General features: G+C 45.4%; 35 non-coding genes across 35 annotated transcripts; all 35 read right to left on the bottom strand.

The window, feature by feature from the left end:
- Positions 1–314: 314 nt before the first annotated feature.
- On the bottom strand, positions 315–433 carry LOC134119639 (5S ribosomal RNA). Its single transcript, XR_009951192.1, has one exon. It is a non-coding gene; the product is annotated as a 5S ribosomal RNA (ribosomal RNA).
- Positions 434–772: 339 nt separating this feature from the next.
- On the bottom strand, positions 773–891 carry LOC134119638 (5S ribosomal RNA). Its single transcript, XR_009951191.1, has one exon. It is a non-coding gene; the product is annotated as a 5S ribosomal RNA (ribosomal RNA).
- A 339-nt stretch (positions 892–1,230) lies between these two features.
- Positions 1,231–1,349, bottom strand: LOC134119637 (5S ribosomal RNA). The gene has a single exon (XR_009951190.1). It is a non-coding gene; the product is annotated as a 5S ribosomal RNA (ribosomal RNA).
- Positions 1,350–1,745: 396 nt separating this feature from the next.
- LOC134119636 (5S ribosomal RNA) lies at positions 1,746–1,864 on the bottom strand. Its single transcript, XR_009951189.1, has one exon. It is a non-coding gene; the product is annotated as a 5S ribosomal RNA (ribosomal RNA).
- A 339-nt stretch (positions 1,865–2,203) lies between these two features.
- On the bottom strand, positions 2,204–2,322 carry LOC134119635 (5S ribosomal RNA). Its single transcript, XR_009951188.1, has one exon. It is a non-coding gene; the product is annotated as a 5S ribosomal RNA (ribosomal RNA).
- A 396-nt stretch (positions 2,323–2,718) lies between these two features.
- Positions 2,719–2,837, bottom strand: LOC134119634 (5S ribosomal RNA). The gene has a single exon (XR_009951187.1). It is a non-coding gene; the product is annotated as a 5S ribosomal RNA (ribosomal RNA).
- A 339-nt stretch (positions 2,838–3,176) lies between these two features.
- Positions 3,177–3,295, bottom strand: LOC134119632 (5S ribosomal RNA). Its single transcript, XR_009951185.1, has one exon. It is a non-coding gene; the product is annotated as a 5S ribosomal RNA (ribosomal RNA).
- A 339-nt stretch (positions 3,296–3,634) lies between these two features.
- Positions 3,635–3,753, bottom strand: LOC134119631 (5S ribosomal RNA). The gene has a single exon (XR_009951184.1). It is a non-coding gene; the product is annotated as a 5S ribosomal RNA (ribosomal RNA).
- Positions 3,754–4,149: 396 nt separating this feature from the next.
- On the bottom strand, positions 4,150–4,268 carry LOC134119630 (5S ribosomal RNA). The gene has a single exon (XR_009951183.1). It is a non-coding gene; the product is annotated as a 5S ribosomal RNA (ribosomal RNA).
- A 339-nt stretch (positions 4,269–4,607) lies between these two features.
- Positions 4,608–4,726, bottom strand: LOC134119629 (5S ribosomal RNA). The gene has a single exon (XR_009951182.1). It is a non-coding gene; the product is annotated as a 5S ribosomal RNA (ribosomal RNA).
- A 396-nt stretch (positions 4,727–5,122) lies between these two features.
- On the bottom strand, positions 5,123–5,241 carry LOC134119628 (5S ribosomal RNA). The gene has a single exon (XR_009951181.1). It is a non-coding gene; the product is annotated as a 5S ribosomal RNA (ribosomal RNA).
- A 339-nt stretch (positions 5,242–5,580) lies between these two features.
- LOC134119626 (5S ribosomal RNA) lies at positions 5,581–5,699 on the bottom strand. Its single transcript, XR_009951179.1, has one exon. It is a non-coding gene; the product is annotated as a 5S ribosomal RNA (ribosomal RNA).
- Positions 5,700–6,038: 339 nt separating this feature from the next.
- LOC134119625 (5S ribosomal RNA) lies at positions 6,039–6,157 on the bottom strand. Its single transcript, XR_009951178.1, has one exon. It is a non-coding gene; the product is annotated as a 5S ribosomal RNA (ribosomal RNA).
- A 396-nt stretch (positions 6,158–6,553) lies between these two features.
- On the bottom strand, positions 6,554–6,672 carry LOC134119624 (5S ribosomal RNA). Its single transcript, XR_009951177.1, has one exon. It is a non-coding gene; the product is annotated as a 5S ribosomal RNA (ribosomal RNA).
- A 339-nt stretch (positions 6,673–7,011) lies between these two features.
- Positions 7,012–7,130, bottom strand: LOC134119623 (5S ribosomal RNA). The gene has a single exon (XR_009951176.1). It is a non-coding gene; the product is annotated as a 5S ribosomal RNA (ribosomal RNA).
- Positions 7,131–7,526: 396 nt separating this feature from the next.
- LOC134119622 (5S ribosomal RNA) lies at positions 7,527–7,645 on the bottom strand. Its single transcript, XR_009951175.1, has one exon. It is a non-coding gene; the product is annotated as a 5S ribosomal RNA (ribosomal RNA).
- Positions 7,646–7,984: 339 nt separating this feature from the next.
- Positions 7,985–8,103, bottom strand: LOC134119620 (5S ribosomal RNA). Its single transcript, XR_009951173.1, has one exon. It is a non-coding gene; the product is annotated as a 5S ribosomal RNA (ribosomal RNA).
- A 339-nt stretch (positions 8,104–8,442) lies between these two features.
- LOC134119619 (5S ribosomal RNA) lies at positions 8,443–8,561 on the bottom strand. The gene has a single exon (XR_009951172.1). It is a non-coding gene; the product is annotated as a 5S ribosomal RNA (ribosomal RNA).
- A 396-nt stretch (positions 8,562–8,957) lies between these two features.
- Positions 8,958–9,076, bottom strand: LOC134119618 (5S ribosomal RNA). Its single transcript, XR_009951171.1, has one exon. It is a non-coding gene; the product is annotated as a 5S ribosomal RNA (ribosomal RNA).
- Positions 9,077–9,415: 339 nt separating this feature from the next.
- Positions 9,416–9,534, bottom strand: LOC134119617 (5S ribosomal RNA). The gene has a single exon (XR_009951170.1). It is a non-coding gene; the product is annotated as a 5S ribosomal RNA (ribosomal RNA).
- Positions 9,535–9,930: 396 nt separating this feature from the next.
- LOC134119133 (5S ribosomal RNA) lies at positions 9,931–10,049 on the bottom strand. Its single transcript, XR_009950695.1, has one exon. It is a non-coding gene; the product is annotated as a 5S ribosomal RNA (ribosomal RNA).
- Positions 10,050–10,388: 339 nt separating this feature from the next.
- LOC134119616 (5S ribosomal RNA) lies at positions 10,389–10,507 on the bottom strand. The gene has a single exon (XR_009951169.1). It is a non-coding gene; the product is annotated as a 5S ribosomal RNA (ribosomal RNA).
- Positions 10,508–10,846: 339 nt separating this feature from the next.
- Positions 10,847–10,965, bottom strand: LOC134119615 (5S ribosomal RNA). The gene has a single exon (XR_009951168.1). It is a non-coding gene; the product is annotated as a 5S ribosomal RNA (ribosomal RNA).
- A 396-nt stretch (positions 10,966–11,361) lies between these two features.
- Positions 11,362–11,480, bottom strand: LOC134119614 (5S ribosomal RNA). Its single transcript, XR_009951167.1, has one exon. It is a non-coding gene; the product is annotated as a 5S ribosomal RNA (ribosomal RNA).
- A 339-nt stretch (positions 11,481–11,819) lies between these two features.
- LOC134119613 (5S ribosomal RNA) lies at positions 11,820–11,938 on the bottom strand. Its single transcript, XR_009951166.1, has one exon. It is a non-coding gene; the product is annotated as a 5S ribosomal RNA (ribosomal RNA).
- A 339-nt stretch (positions 11,939–12,277) lies between these two features.
- LOC134119612 (5S ribosomal RNA) lies at positions 12,278–12,396 on the bottom strand. Its single transcript, XR_009951165.1, has one exon. It is a non-coding gene; the product is annotated as a 5S ribosomal RNA (ribosomal RNA).
- Positions 12,397–12,792: 396 nt separating this feature from the next.
- LOC134119611 (5S ribosomal RNA) lies at positions 12,793–12,911 on the bottom strand. Its single transcript, XR_009951164.1, has one exon. It is a non-coding gene; the product is annotated as a 5S ribosomal RNA (ribosomal RNA).
- A 339-nt stretch (positions 12,912–13,250) lies between these two features.
- Positions 13,251–13,369, bottom strand: LOC134119609 (5S ribosomal RNA). Its single transcript, XR_009951162.1, has one exon. It is a non-coding gene; the product is annotated as a 5S ribosomal RNA (ribosomal RNA).
- Positions 13,370–13,765: 396 nt separating this feature from the next.
- On the bottom strand, positions 13,766–13,884 carry LOC134119608 (5S ribosomal RNA). Its single transcript, XR_009951161.1, has one exon. It is a non-coding gene; the product is annotated as a 5S ribosomal RNA (ribosomal RNA).
- Positions 13,885–14,223: 339 nt separating this feature from the next.
- On the bottom strand, positions 14,224–14,342 carry LOC134119073 (5S ribosomal RNA). Its single transcript, XR_009950634.1, has one exon. It is a non-coding gene; the product is annotated as a 5S ribosomal RNA (ribosomal RNA).
- A 396-nt stretch (positions 14,343–14,738) lies between these two features.
- LOC134119607 (5S ribosomal RNA) lies at positions 14,739–14,857 on the bottom strand. The gene has a single exon (XR_009951160.1). It is a non-coding gene; the product is annotated as a 5S ribosomal RNA (ribosomal RNA).
- Positions 14,858–15,196: 339 nt separating this feature from the next.
- Positions 15,197–15,315, bottom strand: LOC134119606 (5S ribosomal RNA). Its single transcript, XR_009951159.1, has one exon. It is a non-coding gene; the product is annotated as a 5S ribosomal RNA (ribosomal RNA).
- Positions 15,316–15,711: 396 nt separating this feature from the next.
- LOC134119605 (5S ribosomal RNA) lies at positions 15,712–15,830 on the bottom strand. Its single transcript, XR_009951158.1, has one exon. It is a non-coding gene; the product is annotated as a 5S ribosomal RNA (ribosomal RNA).
- Positions 15,831–16,169: 339 nt separating this feature from the next.
- LOC134119071 (5S ribosomal RNA) lies at positions 16,170–16,288 on the bottom strand. The gene has a single exon (XR_009950632.1). It is a non-coding gene; the product is annotated as a 5S ribosomal RNA (ribosomal RNA).
- Positions 16,289–16,684: 396 nt separating this feature from the next.
- On the bottom strand, positions 16,685–16,803 carry LOC134119604 (5S ribosomal RNA). The gene has a single exon (XR_009951157.1). It is a non-coding gene; the product is annotated as a 5S ribosomal RNA (ribosomal RNA).
- Positions 16,804–16,898: the final 95 nt, after the last annotated feature.

Below are 16,898 nucleotides of genomic sequence, written 5' to 3'. Positions count from 1 at the left end.
TAGGATTGGCAAGAGAGGTTCCTAAAACCTGAAGGTAACTTTACTTTTCTTCACTGGCAATTCTAACATGTTGGGTTAGCACCTGTATTTGAACGGCTAAATTACAAACAAAAGTATGCCAATTGTTAAATGTTGATCAACACTAATTTAGCAACCATGAAACGGAATCATTTTTGATGATATTGTCTAAGTTCCTTATATATCCAACGTTAAAACAACACTAAACATGCATCTCTTCGACAATGTGATATACTTTTTGTAATTTGTAGGTGTACAATCTGCGGCGCTCGGCGGCTTCCAGAGAGAAGTGAAAAAGCTTACGGCACCTGGGATTCCCAGGCGGTCTTCCATCCAGGTACTAACCAGGCCCTGCTCTGCTTAGCTTCCGAGATCAGACGAGATCGGGCGGAACCAGAGAGGTATGGCCGTAAGCTGCTTTTTATCTTTTTCCTAATCCTTTATAATGCGTCAAAAAATTATGTCACGCCTGCCGTTGGCATCTTTGTGTGGGTTAAATAAGGGTATGCAAAGAAGGCTGTGACATCCTATGCCGAAAATTGGATGGACTAGAGAAGACCCGCCCAGGAGTCCCAGCCAATCGGTGGATGGCCATTGCAGTCCCCGCCACCTCAAATGGCCTGACGATGGTATGGACGTAAGCCACCTTTCATCTTCTTCCTATTGCATCTCTTCTACAATGTGAAATGCTTTTTACAATTGTGTAGGTGTACAATCTGCGGCGCTGGGCGGCTTTCGGAGAGAGAAGTGAAAAAGCTTACGGCACCTGGGATTCCCAGGCGGTCTTCCATCCAGGTACTAACCAGGCCCTGCTCTGCTTAGCTTCCGAGATCAGACGAGATCGGGCGGAACCAGAGAGGTATGGCCGTAAGCTGCTCTTTATCTTTTTCCTAATCCTTTATAATGCGTCAAAAAATTATGTCACGCCTGCCGTTGGCATCTTTGTGTGGGTTAAATAAGGGTATGCAAAGAAGGCTGTGACATCCTAAGCCGAAAATTGGATGGACTAGAGAAGACCCGCCCAGGAGTCCCAGCCAATCGGTGGATGGCCATTGCAGTCCCCGCCACCTCAAATGGCCTGACGATGGTATGGACGTAAGCCACCTTTCATCTTCTTCCTATTGCATCTCTTCTACAATGTGAAATGCTTTTTACAATTGTGTAGGTGTACAATCTGCGGCGCTGGGCGGCTTTCGGAGAGAGAAGTGAAAAAGCTTACGGCACCTGGGATTCCCAGGCGGTCTTCCATCCAGGTACTAACCAGGCCCTGCTCTGCTTAGCTTCCGAGATCAGACGAGATCGGGCGGAACCAGAGAGGTATGGCCGTAAGCTGCTTTTTACCTTTTTCCTAATCCTTTAAAACGTGTCAAAGATAATCAGAAGAGTTTCTTTTTCTAAAATTGAAGCAGTTCTTAGGATTGGCAAGAGAGGTTCCTAAAACCTGAAGGTAACTTTACTTTTCTTCACTGGCAATTCTAACATGTTGGGTTAGCACCTGTATTTCAACGGCTAAATTACAAACAAAAGTATGCCAATTGTTAAATGTTGATCAACACTAATTTAGCAACCATGAAACGGAATCATTTTTGATTATATTGTCTAAGTTCCTTATATATCCAACGTTAAAACAACACTAAACATGCATCTCTTCGACAATGTGATATACTTTTTGTAATTTGTAGGTGTACAATCTGCGGCGCTCGGCGGCTTCCAGAGAGAAGTGAAAAAGCTTACGGCACCTGGGATTCCCAGGCGGTCTTCCATCCAGGTACTAACCAGGCCCTGCTCTGCTTAGCTTCCGAGATCAGACGAGATCGGGCGGAACCAGAGAGGTATGGCCGTAAGCTGCTCTTTATCTTTTTCCTAATCCTTTATAATGCGTCAAAAAATTATGTCACGCCTGCCGTTGGCATCTTTGTGTGGGTTAAATAAGGGTATGCAAAGAAGGCTGTGACATCCTATGCCGAAAATTGGATGGACTAGAGAAGACCCGCCCAGGAGTCCCAGCCAATCGGTGGATGGCCATTGCAGTCCCCGCCACCTCAAATGGCCTGACGATGGTACGGACGTAAGCCACCTTTCATCTTCTTCCTATTGCATCTCTTCTACAATGTGAAATGCTTTTTACAATTGTGTAGGTGTACAATCTGCGGCGCTGGGCGGCTTTCGGAGAGAGAAGTGAAAAAGCTTACGGCACCTGGGATTCCCAGGCGGTCTTCCATCCAGGTACTAACCAGGCCCTGCTCTGCTTAGCTTCCGAGATCAGACGAGATCGGGCGGAACCAGAGAGGTATGGCCGTAAGCTGCTTTTTATCTTTTTCCTAATCCTTTAAAACGTGTCAAAGATAATCAGAAGAGTTTCTTTTTCTAAAATTGAAGCAGTTCTTAGGATTGGCAAGAGAGGTTCCTAAAACCTGAAGGTAACTTTACTTTTCTTCACTGGCAATTCTAACATGTTGGGTTAGCACCTGTATTTGAACGGCTAAATTACAAACAAAAGTATGCCAATTGTTAAATGTTGATCAACACTAATTTAGCAACCATGAAACGGAATCATTTTTGATGATATTGTCTAAGTTCCTTATATATCCAACGTTAAAACAACACTAAACATGCATCTCTTCGACAATGTGATATACTTTTTGTAATTTGTAGGTGTACAATCTGCGGCGCTCGGCGGCTTCCAGAGAGAAGTGAAAAAGCTTACGGCACCTGGGATTCCCAGGCGGTCTTCCATCCAGGTACTAACCAGGCCCTGCTCTGCTTAGCTTCCGAGATCAGACGAGATCGGGCGGAACCAGAGAGGTATGGCCGTAAGCTGCTTTTTATCTTTTTCCTAATCCTTTATAATGCGTCAAAAAATTATGTCACGCCTGCCGTTGGCATCTTTGTGTGGGTTAAATAAGGGTATGCAAAGAAGGCTGTGACATCCTATGCCGAAAATTGGATGGACTAGAGAAGACCCGCCCAGGAGTCCCAGCCAATCGGTGGATGGCCATTGCAGTCCCCGCCACCTCAAATGGCCTGACGATGGTATGGACGTAAGCCACCTTTCATCTTCTTCCTATTGCATCTCTTCTACAATGTGAAATGCTTTTTACAATTGTGTAGGTGTACAATCTGCGGCGCTGGGCGGCTTTCGGAGAGAGAAGTGAAAAAGCTTACGGCACCTGGGATTCCCAGGCGGTCTTCCATCCAGGTACTAACCAGGCCCTGCTCTGCTTAGCTTCCGAGATCAGACGAGATCGGGCGGAACCAGAGAGGTATGGCCGTAAGCTGCTCTTTATCTTTTTCCTAATCCTTTATAATGCGTCAAAAAATTATGTCACGCCTGCCGTTGGCATCTTTGTGTGGGTTAAATAAGGGTATGCAAAGAAGGCTGTGACATCCTAAGCCGAAAATTGGATGGACTAGAGAAGACCCGCCCAGGAGTCCCAGCCAATCGGTGGATGGCCATTGCAGTCCCCGCCACCTCAAATGGCCTGACGATGGTATGGACGTAAGCCACCTTTCATCTTCTTCCTATTGCATCTCTTCTACAATGTGAAATGCTTTTTACAATTGTGTAGGTGTACAATCTGCGGCGCTGGGCGGCTTTCGGAGAGAGAAGTGAAAAAGCTTACGGCACCTGGGATTCCCAGGCGGTCTTCCATCCAGGTACTAACCAGGCCCTGCTCTGCTTAGCTTCCGAGATCAGACGAGATCGGGCGGAACCAGAGAGGTATGGCCGTAAGCTGCTTTTTACCTTTTTCCTAATCCTTTAAAACGTGTCAAAGATAATCAGAAGAGTTTCTTTTTCTAAAATTGAAGCAGTTCTTAGGATTGGCAAGAGAGGTTCCTAAAACCTGAAGGTAACTTTACTTTTCTTCACTGGCAATTCTAACATGTTGGGTTAGCACCTGTATTTCAACGGCTAAATTACAAACAAAAGTATGCCAATTGTTAAATGTTGATCAACACTAATTTAGCAACCATGAAACGGAATCATTTTTGATTATATTGTCTAAGTTCCTTATATATCCAACGTTAAAACAACACTAAACATGCATCTCTTCGACAATGTGATATACTTTTTGTAATTTGTAGGTGTACAATCTGCGGCGCTCGGCGGCTTCCAGAGAGAAGTGAAAAAGCTTACGGCACCTGGGATTCCCAGGCGGTCTTCCATCCAGGTACTAACCAGGCCCTGCTCTGCTTAGCTTCCGAGATCAGACGAGATCGGGCGGAACCAGAGAGGTATGGCCGTAAGCTGCTCTTTATCTTTTTCCTAATCCTTTATAATGCGTCAAAAAATTATGTCACGCCTGCCGTTGGCATCTTTGTGTGGGTTAAATAAGGGTATGCAAAGAAGGCTGTGACATCCTATGCCGAAAATTGGATGGACTAGAGAAGACCCGCCCAGGAGTCCCAGCCAATCGGTGGATGGCCATTGCAGTCCCCGCCACCTCAAATGGCCTGACGATGGTACGGACGTAAGCCACCTTTCATCTTCTTCCTATTGCATCTCTTCTACAATGTGAAATGCTTTTTACAATTGTGTAGGTGTACAATCTGCGGCGCTGGGCGGCTTTCGGAGAGAGAAGTGAAAAAGCTTACGGCACCTGGGATTCCCAGGCGGTCTTCCATCCAGGTACTAACCAGGCCCTGCTCTGCTTAGCTTCCGAGATCAGACGAGATCGGGCGGAACCAGAGAGGTATGGCCGTAAGCTGCTTTTTATCTTTTTCCTAATCCTTTAAAACGTGTCAAAGATAATCAGAAGAGTTTCTTTTTCTAAAATTGAAGCAGTTCTTAGGATTGGCAAGAGAGGTTCCTAAAACCTGAAGGTAACTTTACTTTTCTTCACTGGCAATTCTAACATGTTGGGTTAGCACCTGTATTTGAACGGCTAAATTACAAACAAAAGTATGCCAATTGTTAAATGTTGATCAACACTAATTTAGCAACCATGAAACGGAATCATTTTTGATGATATTGTCTAAGTTCCTTATATATCCAACGTTAAAACAACACTAAACATGCATCTCTTCGACAATGTGATATACTTTTTGTAATTTGTAGGTGTACAATCTGCGGCGCTCGGCGGCTTCCAGAGAGAAGTGAAAAAGCTTACGGCACCTGGGATTCCCAGGCGGTCTTCCATCCAGGTACTAACCAGGCCCTGCTCTGCTTAGCTTCCGAGATCAGACGAGATCGGGCGGAACCAGAGAGGTATGGCCGTAAGCTGCTTTTTATCTTTTTCCTAATCCTTTATAATGCGTCAAAAAATTATGTCACGCCTGCCGTTGGCATCTTTGTGTGGGTTAAATAAGGGTATGCAAAGAAGGCTGTGACATCCTATGCCGAAAATTGGATGGACTAGAGAAGACCCGCCCAGGAGTCCCAGCCAATCGGTGGATGGCCATTGCAGTCCCCGCCACCTCAAATGGCCTGACGATGGTATGGACGTAAGCCACCTTTCATCTTCTTCCTATTGCATCTCTTCTACAATGTGAAATGCTTTTTACAATTGTGTAGGTGTACAATCTGCGGCGCTGGGCGGCTTTCGGAGAGAGAAGTGAAAAAGCTTACGGCACCTGGGATTCCCAGGCGGTCTTCCATCCAGGTACTAACCAGGCCCTGCTCTGCTTAGCTTCCGAGATCAGACGAGATCGGGCGGAACCAGAGAGGTATGGCCGTAAGCTGCTCTTTATCTTTTTCCTAATCCTTTATAATGCGTCAAAAAATTATGTCACGCCTGCCGTTGGCATCTTTGTGTGGGTTAAATAAGGGTATGCAAAGAAGGCTGTGACATCCTAAGCCGAAAATTGGATGGACTAGAGAAGACCCGCCCAGGAGTCCCAGCCAATCGGTGGATGGCCATTGCAGTCCCCGCCACCTCAAATGGCCTGACGATGGTATGGACGTAAGCCACCTTTCATCTTCTTCCTATTGCATCTCTTCTACAATGTGAAATGCTTTTTACAATTGTGTAGGTGTACAATCTGCGGCGCTGGGCGGCTTTCGGAGAGAGAAGTGAAAAAGCTTACGGCACCTGGGATTCCCAGGCGGTCTTCCATCCAGGTACTAACCAGGCCCTGCTCTGCTTAGCTTCCGAGATCAGACGAGATCGGGCGGAACCAGAGAGGTATGGCCGTAAGCTGCTTTTTACCTTTTTCCTAATCCTTTAAAACGTGTCAAAGATAATCAGAAGAGTTTCTTTTTCTAAAATTGAAGCAGTTCTTAGGATTGGCAAGAGAGGTTCCTAAAACCTGAAGGTAACTTTACTTTTCTTCACTGGCAATTCTAACATGTTGGGTTAGCACCTGTATTTCAACGGCTAAATTACAAACAAAAGTATGCCAATTGTTAAATGTTGATCAACACTAATTTAGCAACCATGAAACGGAATCATTTTTGATTATATTGTCTAAGTTCCTTATATATCCAACGTTAAAACAACACTAAACATGCATCTCTTCGACAATGTGATATACTTTTTGTAATTTGTAGGTGTACAATCTGCGGCGCTCGGCGGCTTCCAGAGAGAAGTGAAAAAGCTTACGGCACCTGGGATTCCCAGGCGGTCTTCCATCCAGGTACTAACCAGGCCCTGCTCTGCTTAGCTTCCGAGATCAGACGAGATCGGGCGGAACCAGAGAGGTATGGCCGTAAGCTGCTCTTTATCTTTTTCCTAATCCTTTATAATGCGTCAAAAAATTATGTCACGCCTGCCGTTGGCATCTTTGTGTGGGTTAAATAAGGGTATGCAAAGAAGGCTGTGACATCCTATGCCGAAAATTGGATGGACTAGAGAAGACCCGCCCAGGAGTCCCAGCCAATCGGTGGATGGCCATTGCAGTCCCCGCCACCTCAAATGGCCTGACGATGGTACGGACGTAAGCCACCTTTCATCTTCTTCCTATTGCATCTCTTCTACAATGTGAAATGCTTTTTACAATTGTGTAGGTGTACAATCTGCGGCGCTGGGCGGCATTCGGAGAGAGAAGTGAAAAAGCTTACGGCACCTGGGATTCCCAGGCGGTCTTCCATCCAGGTACTAACCAGGCCCTGCTCTGCTTAGCTTCCGAGATCAGACGAGATCGGGCGGAACCAGAGAGGTATGGCCGTAAGCTGCTTTTTATCTTTTTCCTAATCCTTTAAAACGTGTCAAAGATAATCAGAAGAGTTTCTTTTTCTAAAATTGAAGCAGTTCTTAGGATTGGCAAGAGAGGTTCCTAAAACCTGAAGGTAACTTTACTTTTCTTCACTGGCAATTCTAACATGTTGGGTTAGCACCTGTATTTGAACGGCTAAATTACAAACAAAAGTATGCCAATTGTTAAATGTTGATCAACACTAATTTAGCAACCATGAAACGGAATCATTTTTGATGATATTGTCTAAGTTCCTTATATATCCAACGTTAAAACAACACTAAACATGCATCTCTTCGACAATGTGATATACTTTTTGTAATTTGTAGGTGTACAATCTGCGGCGCTCGGCGGCTTCCAGAGAGAAGTGAAAAAGCTTACGGCACCTGGGATTCCCAGGCGGTCTTCCATCCAGGTACTAACCAGGCCCTGCTCTGCTTAGCTTCCGAGATCAGACGAGATCGGGCGGAACCAGAGAGGTATGGCCGTAAGCTGCTTTTTATCTTTTTCCTAATCCTTTATAATGCGTCAAAAAATTATGTCACGCCTGCCGTTGGCATCTTTGTGTGGGTTAAATAAGGGTATGCAAAGAAGGCTGTGACATCCTATGCCGAAAATTGGATGGACTAGAGAAGACCCGCCCAGGAGTCCCAGCCAATCGGTGGATGGCCATTGCAGTCCCCGCCACCTCAAATGGCCTGACGATGGTATGGACGTAAGCCACCTTTCATCTTCTTCCTATTGCATCTCTTCTACAATGTGAAATGCTTTTTACAATTGTGTAGGTGTACAATCTGCGGCGCTGGGCGGCTTTCGGAGAGAGAAGTGAAAAAGCTTACGGCACCTGGGATTCCCAGGCGGTCTTCCATCCAGGTACTAACCAGGCCCTGCTCTGCTTAGCTTCCGAGATCAGACGAGATCGGGCGGAACCAGAGAGGTATGGCCGTAAGCTGCTCTTTATCTTTTTCCTAATCCTTTATAATGCGTCAAAAAATTATGTCACGCCTGCCGTTGGCATCTTTGTGTGGGTTAAATAAGGGTATGCAAAGAAGGCTGTGACATCCTAAGCCGAAAATTGGATGGACTAGAGAAGACCCGCCCAGGAGTCCCAGCCAATCGGTGGATGGCCATTGCAGTCCCCGCCACCTCAAATGGCCTGACGATGGTATGGACGTAAGCCACCTTTCATCTTCTTCCTATTGCATCTCTTCTACAATGTGAAATGCTTTTTACAATTGTGTAGGTGTACAATCTGCGGCGCTGGGCGGCTTTCGGAGAGAGAAGTGAAAAAGCTTACGGCACCTGGGATTCCCAGGCGGTCTTCCATCCAGGTACTAACCAGGCCCTGCTCTGCTTAGCTTCCGAGATCAGACGAGATCGGGCGGAACCAGAGAGGTATGGCCGTAAGCTGCTTTTTACCTTTTTCCTAATCCTTTAAAACGTGTCAAAGATAATCAGAAGAGTTTCTTTTTCTAAAATTGAAGCAGTTCTTAGGATTGGCAAGAGAGGTTCCTAAAACCTGAAGGTAACTTTACTTTTCTTCACTGGCAATTCTAACATGTTGGGTTAGCACCTGTATTTCAACGGCTAAATTACAAACAAAAGTATGCCAATTGTTAAATGTTGATCAACACTAATTTAGCAACCATGAAACGGAATCATTTTTGATTATATTGTCTAAGTTCCTTATATATCCAACGTTAAAACAACACTAAACATGCATCTCTTCGACAATGTGATATACTTTTTGTAATTTGTAGGTGTACAATCTGCGGCGCTCGGCGGCTTCCAGAGAGAAGTGAAAAAGCTTACGGCACCTGGGATTCCCAGGCGGTCTTCCATCCAGGTACTAACCAGGCCCTGCTCTGCTTAGCTTCCGAGATCAGACGAGATCGGGCGGAACCAGAGAGGTATGGCCGTAAGCTGCTCTTTATCTTTTTCCTAATCCTTTATAATGCGTCAAAAAATTATGTCACGCCTGCCGTTGGCATCTTTGTGTGGGTTAAATAAGGGTATGCAAAGAAGGCTGTGACATCCTATGCCGAAAATTGGATGGACTAGAGAAGACCCGCCCAGGAGTCCCAGCCAATCGGTGGATGGCCATTGCAGTCCCCGCCACCTCAAATGGCCTGACGATGGTACGGACGTAAGCCACCTTTCATCTTCTTCCTATTGCATCTCTTCTACAATGTGAAATGCTTTTTACAATTGTGTAGGTGTACAATCTGCGGCGCTGGGCGGCTTTCGGAGAGAGAAGTGAAAAAGCTTACGGCACCTGGGATTCCCAGGCGGTCTTCCATCCAGGTACTAACCAGGCCCTGCTCTGCTTAGCTTCCGAGATCAGACGAGATCGGGCGGAACCAGAGAGGTATGGCCGTAAGCTGCTTTTTACCTTTTTCCTAATCCTTTAAAACGTGTCAAAGATAATCAGAAGAGTTTCTTTTTCTAAAATTGAAGCAGTTCTTAGGATTGGCAAGAGAGGTTCCTAAAACCTGAAGGTAACTTTACTTTTCTTCACTGGCAATTCTAACATGTTGGGTTAGCACCTGTATTTCAACGGCTAAATTACAAACAAAAGTATGCCAATTGTTAAATGTTGATCAACACTAATTTAGCAACCATGAAACGGAATCATTTTTGATTATATTGTCTAAGTTCCTTATATATCCAACGTTAAAACAACACTAAACATGCATCTCTTCGACAATGTGATATACTTTTTGTAATTTGTAGGTGTACAATCTGCGGCGCTCGGCGGCTTCCAGAGAGAAGTGAAAAAGCTTACGGCACCTGGGATTCCCAGGCGGTCTTCCATCCAGGTACTAACCAGGCCCTGTTCTGCTTAGCTTCCGAGATCAGACGAGATCGGGCGGAACCAGAGAGGTATGGCCGAAAGCTGCTCTTTATCTTTTTCCTAATCCTTTATAATGCGTCAAAAAATTATGTCACGCCTGCCGTTGGCATCTTTGTGTGGGTTAAATAAGGGTATGCAAAGAAGGCTGTGACATCCTATGCCGAAAATTGGATGGACTAGAGAAGACCCGCCCAGGAGTCCCAGCCAATCGGTGGATGGCCATTGCAGTCCCCGCCACCTCAAATGGCCTGACGATGGTATGGACGTAAGCCACCTTTCATCTTCTTCCTATTGCATCTCTTCTACAATGTGAAATGCTTTTTACAATTGTGTAGGTGTACAATCTGCGGCGCTGGGCGGCTTTCGGAGAGAGAAGTGAAAAAGCTTACGGCACCTGGGATTCCCAGGCGGTCTTCCATCCAGGTACTAACCAGGCCCTGCTCTGCTTAGCTTCCGAGATCAGACGAGATCGGGCGGAACCAGAGAGGTATGGCCGTAAGCTGCTCTTTATCTTTTTCCTAATCCTTTATAATGCGTCAAAAAATTATGTCACGCCTGCCGTTGGCATCTTTGTGTGGGTTAAATAAGGGTATGCAAAGAAGGCTGTGACATCCTAAGCCGAAAATTGGATGGACTAGAGAAGACCCGCCCAGGAGTCCCAGCCAATCGGTGGATGGCCATTGCAGTCCCCGCCACCTCAAATGGCCTGACGATGGTATGGACGTAAGCCACCTTTCATCTTCTTCCTATTGCATCTCTTCTACAATGTGAAATGCTTTTTACAATTGTGTAGGTGTACAATCTGCGGCGCTGGGCGGCTTTCGGAGAGAGAAGTGAAAAAGCTTACGGCACCTGGGATTCCCAGGCGGTCTTCCATCCAGGTACTAACCAGGCCCTGCTCTGCTTAGCTTCCGAGATCAGACGAGATCGGGCGGAACCAGAGAGGTATGGCCGTAAGCTGCTTTTTACCTTTTTCCTAATCCTTTAAAACGTGTCAAAGATAATCAGAAGAGTTTCTTTTTCTAAAATTGAAGCAGTTCTTAGGATTGGCAAGAGAGGTTCCTAAAACCTGAAGGTAACTTTACTTTTCTTCACTGGCAATTCTAACATGTTGGGTTAGCACCTGTATTTCAACGGCTAAATTACAAACAAAAGTATGCCAATTGTTAAATGTTGATCAACACTAATTTAGCAACCATGAAACGGAATCATTTTTGATTATATTGTCTAAGTTCCTTATATATCCAACGTTAAAACAACACTAAACATGCATCTCTTCGACAATGTGATATACTTTTTGTAATTTGTAGGTGTACAATCTGCGGCGCTCGGCGGCTTCCAGAGAGAAGTGAAAAAGCTTACGGCACCTGGGATTCCCAGGCGGTCTTCCATCCAGGTACTAACCAGGCCCTGCTCTGCTTAGCTTCCGAGATCAGACGAGATCGGGCGGAACCAGAGAGGTATGGCCGTAAGCTGCTCTTTATCTTTTTCCTAATCCTTTATAATGCGTCAAAAAATTATGTCACGCCTGCCGTTGGCATCTTTGTGTGGGTTAAATAAGGGTATGCAAAGAAGGCTGTGACATCCTATGCCGAAAATTGGATGGACTAGAGAAGACCCGCCCAGGAGTCCCAGCCAATCGGTGGATGGCCATTGCAGTCCCCGCCACCTCAAATGGCCTGACGATGGTATGGACGTAAGCCACCTTTCATCTTCTTCCTATTGCATCTCTTCTACAATGTGAAATGCTTTTTACAATTGTGTAGGTGTACAATCTGCGGCGCTGGGCGGCTTTCGGAGAGAGAAGTGAAAAAGCTTACGGCACCTGGGATTCCCAGGCGGTCTTCCATCCAGGTACTAACCAGGCCCTGCTCTGCTTAGCTTCCGAGATCAGACGAGATCGGGCGGAACCAGAGAGGTATGGCCGTAAGCTGCTCTTTATCTTTTTCCTAATCCTTTATAATGCGTCAAAAAATTATGTCACGCCTGCCGTTGGCATCTTTGTGTGGGTTAAATAAGGGTATGCAAAGAAGGCTGTGACATCCTAAGCCGAAAATTGGATGGACTAGAGAAGACCCGCCCAGGAGTCCCAGCCAATCGGTGGATGGCCATTGCAGTCCCCGCCACCTCAAATGGCCTGACGATGGTATGGACGTAAGCCACCTTTCATCTTCTTCCTATTGCATCTCTTCTACAATGTGAAATGCTTTTTACAATTGTGTAGGTGTACAATCTGCGGCGCTGGGCGGCTTTCGGAGAGAGAAGTGAAAAAGCTTACGGCACCTGGGATTCCCAGGCGGTCTTCCATCCAGGTACTAACCAGGCCCTGCTCTGCTTAGCTTCCGAGATCAGACGAGATCGGGCGGAACCAGAGAGGTATGGCCGTAAGCTGCTTTTTACCTTTTTCCTAATCCTTTAAAACGTGTCAAAGATAATCAGAAGAGTTTCTTTTTCTAAAATTGAAGCAGTTCTTAGGATTGGCAAGAGAGGTTCCTAAAACCTGAAGGTAACTTTACTTTTCTTCACTGGCAATTCTAACATGTTGGGTTAGCACCTGTAATTCAACGGCTAAATTACAAACAAAAGTATGCCAATTGTTAAATGTTGATCAACACTAATTTAGCAACCATGAAACGGAATCATTTTTGATTATATTGTCTAAGTTCCTTATATATCCAACGTTAAAACAACACTAAACATGCATCTCTTCGACAATGTGATATACTTTTTGTAATTTGTAGGTGTACAATCTGCGGCGCTCGGCGGCTTCCAGAGAGAAGTGAAAAAGCTTACGGCACCTGGGATTCCCAGGCGGTCTTCCATCCAGGTACTAACCAGGCCCTGCTCTGCTTAGCTTCCGAGATCAGACGAGATCGGGCGGAACCAGAGAGGTATGGCCGTAAGCTGCTCTTTATCTTTTTCCTAATCCTTTATAATGCGTCAAAAAATTATGTCACGCCTGCCGTTGGCATCTTTGTGTGGGTTAAATAAGGGTATGCAAAGAAGGCTGTGACATCCTATGCCGAAAATTGGATGGACTAGAGAAGACCCGCCCAGGAGTCCCAGCCAATCGGTGGATGGCCATTGCAGTCCCCGCCACCTCAAATGGCCTGACGATGGTACGGACGTAAGCCACCTTTCATCTTCTTCCTATTGCATCTCTTCTACAATGTGAAATGCTTTTTACAATTGTGTAGGTGTACAATCTGCGGCGCTGGGCGGCTTTCGGAGAGAGAAGTGAAAAAGCTTACGGCACCTGGGATTCCCAGGCGGTCTTCCATCCAGGTACTAACCAGGCCCTGCTCTGCTTAGCTTCCGAGATCAGACGAGATCGGGCGGAACCAGAGAGGTATGGCCGTAAGCTGCTTTTTATCTTTTTCCTAATCCTTTAAAACGTGTCAAAGATAATCAGAAGAGTTTGTTTTTCTAAAATTGAAGCAGTTCTTAGGATTGGCAAGAGAGGTTCCTAAAACCTGAAGGTAACTTTACTTTTCTTCACTGGCAATTCTAACATGTTGGGTTAGCACCTGTATTTGAACGGCTAAATTACAAACAAAAGTATGCCAATTGTTAAATGTTGATCAACACTAATTTAGCAACCATGAAACGGAATCATTTTTGATGATATTGTCTAAGTTCCTTATATATCCAACGTTAAAACAACACTAAACATGCATCTCTTCGACAATGTGATATACTTTTTGTAATTTGTAGGTGTACAATCTGCGGCGCTCGGCGGCTTCCAGAGAGAAGTGAAAAAGCTTACGGCACCTGGGATTCCCAGGCGGTCTTCCATCCAGGTACTAACCAGGCCCTGCTCTGCTTAGCTTCCGAGATCAGACGAGATCGGGCGGAACCAGAGAGGTATGGCCGTAAGCTGCTTTTTATCTTTTTCCTAATCCTTTATAATGCGTCAAAAAATTATGTCACGCCTGCCGTTGGCATCTTTGTGTGGGTTAAATAAGGGTATGCAAAGAAGGCTGTGACATCCTATGCCGAAAATTGGATGGACTAGAGAAGACCCGCCCAGGAGTCCCAGCCAATCGGTGGATGGCCATTGCAGTCCCCGCCACCTCAAATGGCCTGACGATGGTATGGACGTAAGCCACCTTTCATCTTCTTCCTATTGCATCTCTTCTACAATGTGAAATGCTTTTTACAATTGTGTAGGTGTACAATCTGCGGCGCTGGGCGGCTTTCGGAGAGAGAAGTGAAAAAGCTTACGGCACCTGGGATTCCCAGGCGGTCTTCCATCCAGGTACTAACCAGGCCCTGCTCTGCTTAGCTTCCGAGATCAGACGAGATCGGGCGGAACCAGAGAGGTATGGCGGTAAGCTGCTTTTTACCTTTTTCCTAATCCTTTAAAACGTGTCAAAGATAATCAGAAGAGTTTCTTTTTCTAAAATTGAAGCAGTTCTTAGGATTGGCAAGAGAGGTTCCTAAAACCTGAAGGTAACTTTACTTTTCTTCACTGGCAATTCTAACATGTTGGGTTAGCACCTGTATTTCAACGGCTAAATTACAAACAAAAGTATGCCAATTGTTAAATGTTGATCAACACTAATTTAGCAACCATGAAACGGAATCATTTTTGATTATATTGTCTAAGTTCCTTATATATCCAACGTTAAAACAACACTAAACATGCATCTCTTCGACAATGTGATATACTTTTTGTAATTTGTAGGTGTACAATCTGCGGCGCTCGGCGGCTTCCAGAGAGAAGTGAAAAAGCTTACGGCACCTGGGATTCCCAGGCGGTCTTCCATCCAGGTACTAACCAGGCCCTGCTCTGCTTAGCTTCCGAGATCAGACGAGATCGGGCGGAACCAGAGAGGTATGGCCGTAAGCTGCTCTTTATCTTTTTCCTAATCCTTTATAATGCGTCAAAAAATTATGTCACGCCTGCCGTTGGCATCTTTGTGTGGGTTAAATAAGGGTATGCAAAGAAGGCTGTGACATCCTATGCCGAAAATTGGATGGACTAGAGAAGACCCGCCCAGGAGTCCCAGCCAATCGGTGGATGGCCATTGCAGTCCCCGCCACCTCAAATGGCCTGACGATGGTACGGACGTAAGCCACCTTTCATCTTCTTCCTATTGCATCTCTTCTACAATGTGAAATGCTTTTTACAATTGTGTAGGTGTACAATCTGCGGCGCTGGGCGGCTTTCGGAGAGAGAAGTGAAAAAGCTTACGGCACCTGGGATTCCCAGGCGGTCTTCCATCCAGGTACTAACCAGGCCCTGCTCTGCTTAGCTTCCGAGATCAGACGAGATCGGGCGGAACCAGAGAGGTATGGCCGTAAGCTGCTTTTTATCTTTTTCCTAATCCTTTAAAACGTGTCAAAGATAATCAGAAGAGTTTGTTTTTCTAAAATTGAAGCAGTTCTTAGGATTGGCAAGAGAGGTTCCTAAAACCTGAAGGTAACTTTACTTTTCTTCACTGGCAATTCTAACATGTTGGGTTAGCACCTGTATTTGAACGGCTAAATTACAAACAAAAGTATGCCAATTGTTAAATGTTGATCAACACTAATTTAGCAACCATGAAACGGAATCATTTTTGATGATATTGTCTAAGTTCCTTATATATCCAACGTTAAAACAACACTAAACATGCATCTCTTCGACAATGTGATATACTTTTTGTAATTTGTAGGTGTACAATCTGCGGCGCTCGGCGGCTTCCAGAGAGAAGTGAAAAAGCTTACGGCACCTGGGATTCCCAGGCGGTCTTCCATCCAGGTACTAACCAGGCCCTGCTCTGCTTAGCTTCCGAGATCAGACGAGATCGGGCGGAACCAGAGAGGTATGGCCGTAAGCTGCTTTTTATCTTTTTCCTAATCCTTTATAATGCGTCAAAAAATTATGTCACGCCTGCCGTTGGCATCTTTGTGTGGGTTAAATAAGGGTATGCAAAGAAGGCTGTGACATCCTATGCCGAAAATTGGATGGACTAGAGAAGACCCGCCCAGGAGTCCCAGCCAATCGGTGGATGGCCATTGCAGTCCCCGCCACCTCAAATGGCCTGACGATGGTATGGACGTAAGCCACCTTTCATCTTCTTCCTATTGCATCTCTTCTACAATGTGAAATGCTTTTTACAATTGTGTAGGTGTACAATCTGCGGCGCTGGGCGGCTTTCGGAGAGAGAAGTGAAAAAGCTTACGGCACCTGGGATTCCCAGGCGGTCTTCCATCCAGGTACTAACCAGGCCCTGCTCTGCTTAGCTTCCGAGATCAGACGAGATCGGGCGGAACCAGAGAGGTATGGCGGTAAGCTGCTTTTTACCTTTTTCCTAATCCTTTAAAACGTGTCAAAGATAATCAGAAGAGTTTCTTTTTCTAAAATTGAAGCAGTTCTTAGGATTGGCAAGAGAGGTTCCTAAAACCTGAAGGTAACTTTACTTTTCTTCACTGGCAATTCTAACATGTTGGGTTAGCACCTGTATTTGAACGGCTAAATTACAAACAAAAGTATGCCAATTGTTAAATGTTGATCAACACTAATTTAGCAACCATGAAACGGAATCATTTTTGATGATATTGTCTAAGTTCCTTATATATCCAACGTTAAAACAACACTAAACATGCATCTCTTCGACAATGTGATATACTTTTTGTAATTTGTAGGTGTACAATCTGCGGCGCTCGGCGGCTTCCAGAGAGAAGTGAAAAAGCTTACGGCACCTGGGATTCCCAGGCGGTCTTCCATCCAGGTACTAACCAGGCCCTGCTCTGCTTAGCTTCCGAGATCAGACGAGATCGGGCGGAACCAGAGAGGTATGGCCGTAAGCTGCTTTTTATCTTTTTCCTAATCCTTTATAATGCGTCAAAAAATTATGTCACGCCTGCCGTTGGCATCTTTGTGTGGGTTAAATAAGGGTATGCA

Source organism: Pungitius pungitius, unplaced genomic scaffold, assembly GCF_949316345.1.
Source record: "Pungitius pungitius unplaced genomic scaffold, fPunPun2.1 scaffold_24, whole genome shotgun sequence".
NCBI classification, from domain to species: Eukaryota; Metazoa; Chordata; class Actinopteri; order Perciformes; family Gasterosteidae; genus Pungitius; species Pungitius pungitius.
The sequence above is the reverse complement of the archived record's forward strand: the minus strand, read 5'-3'. Positions and strand labels throughout refer to the sequence as shown.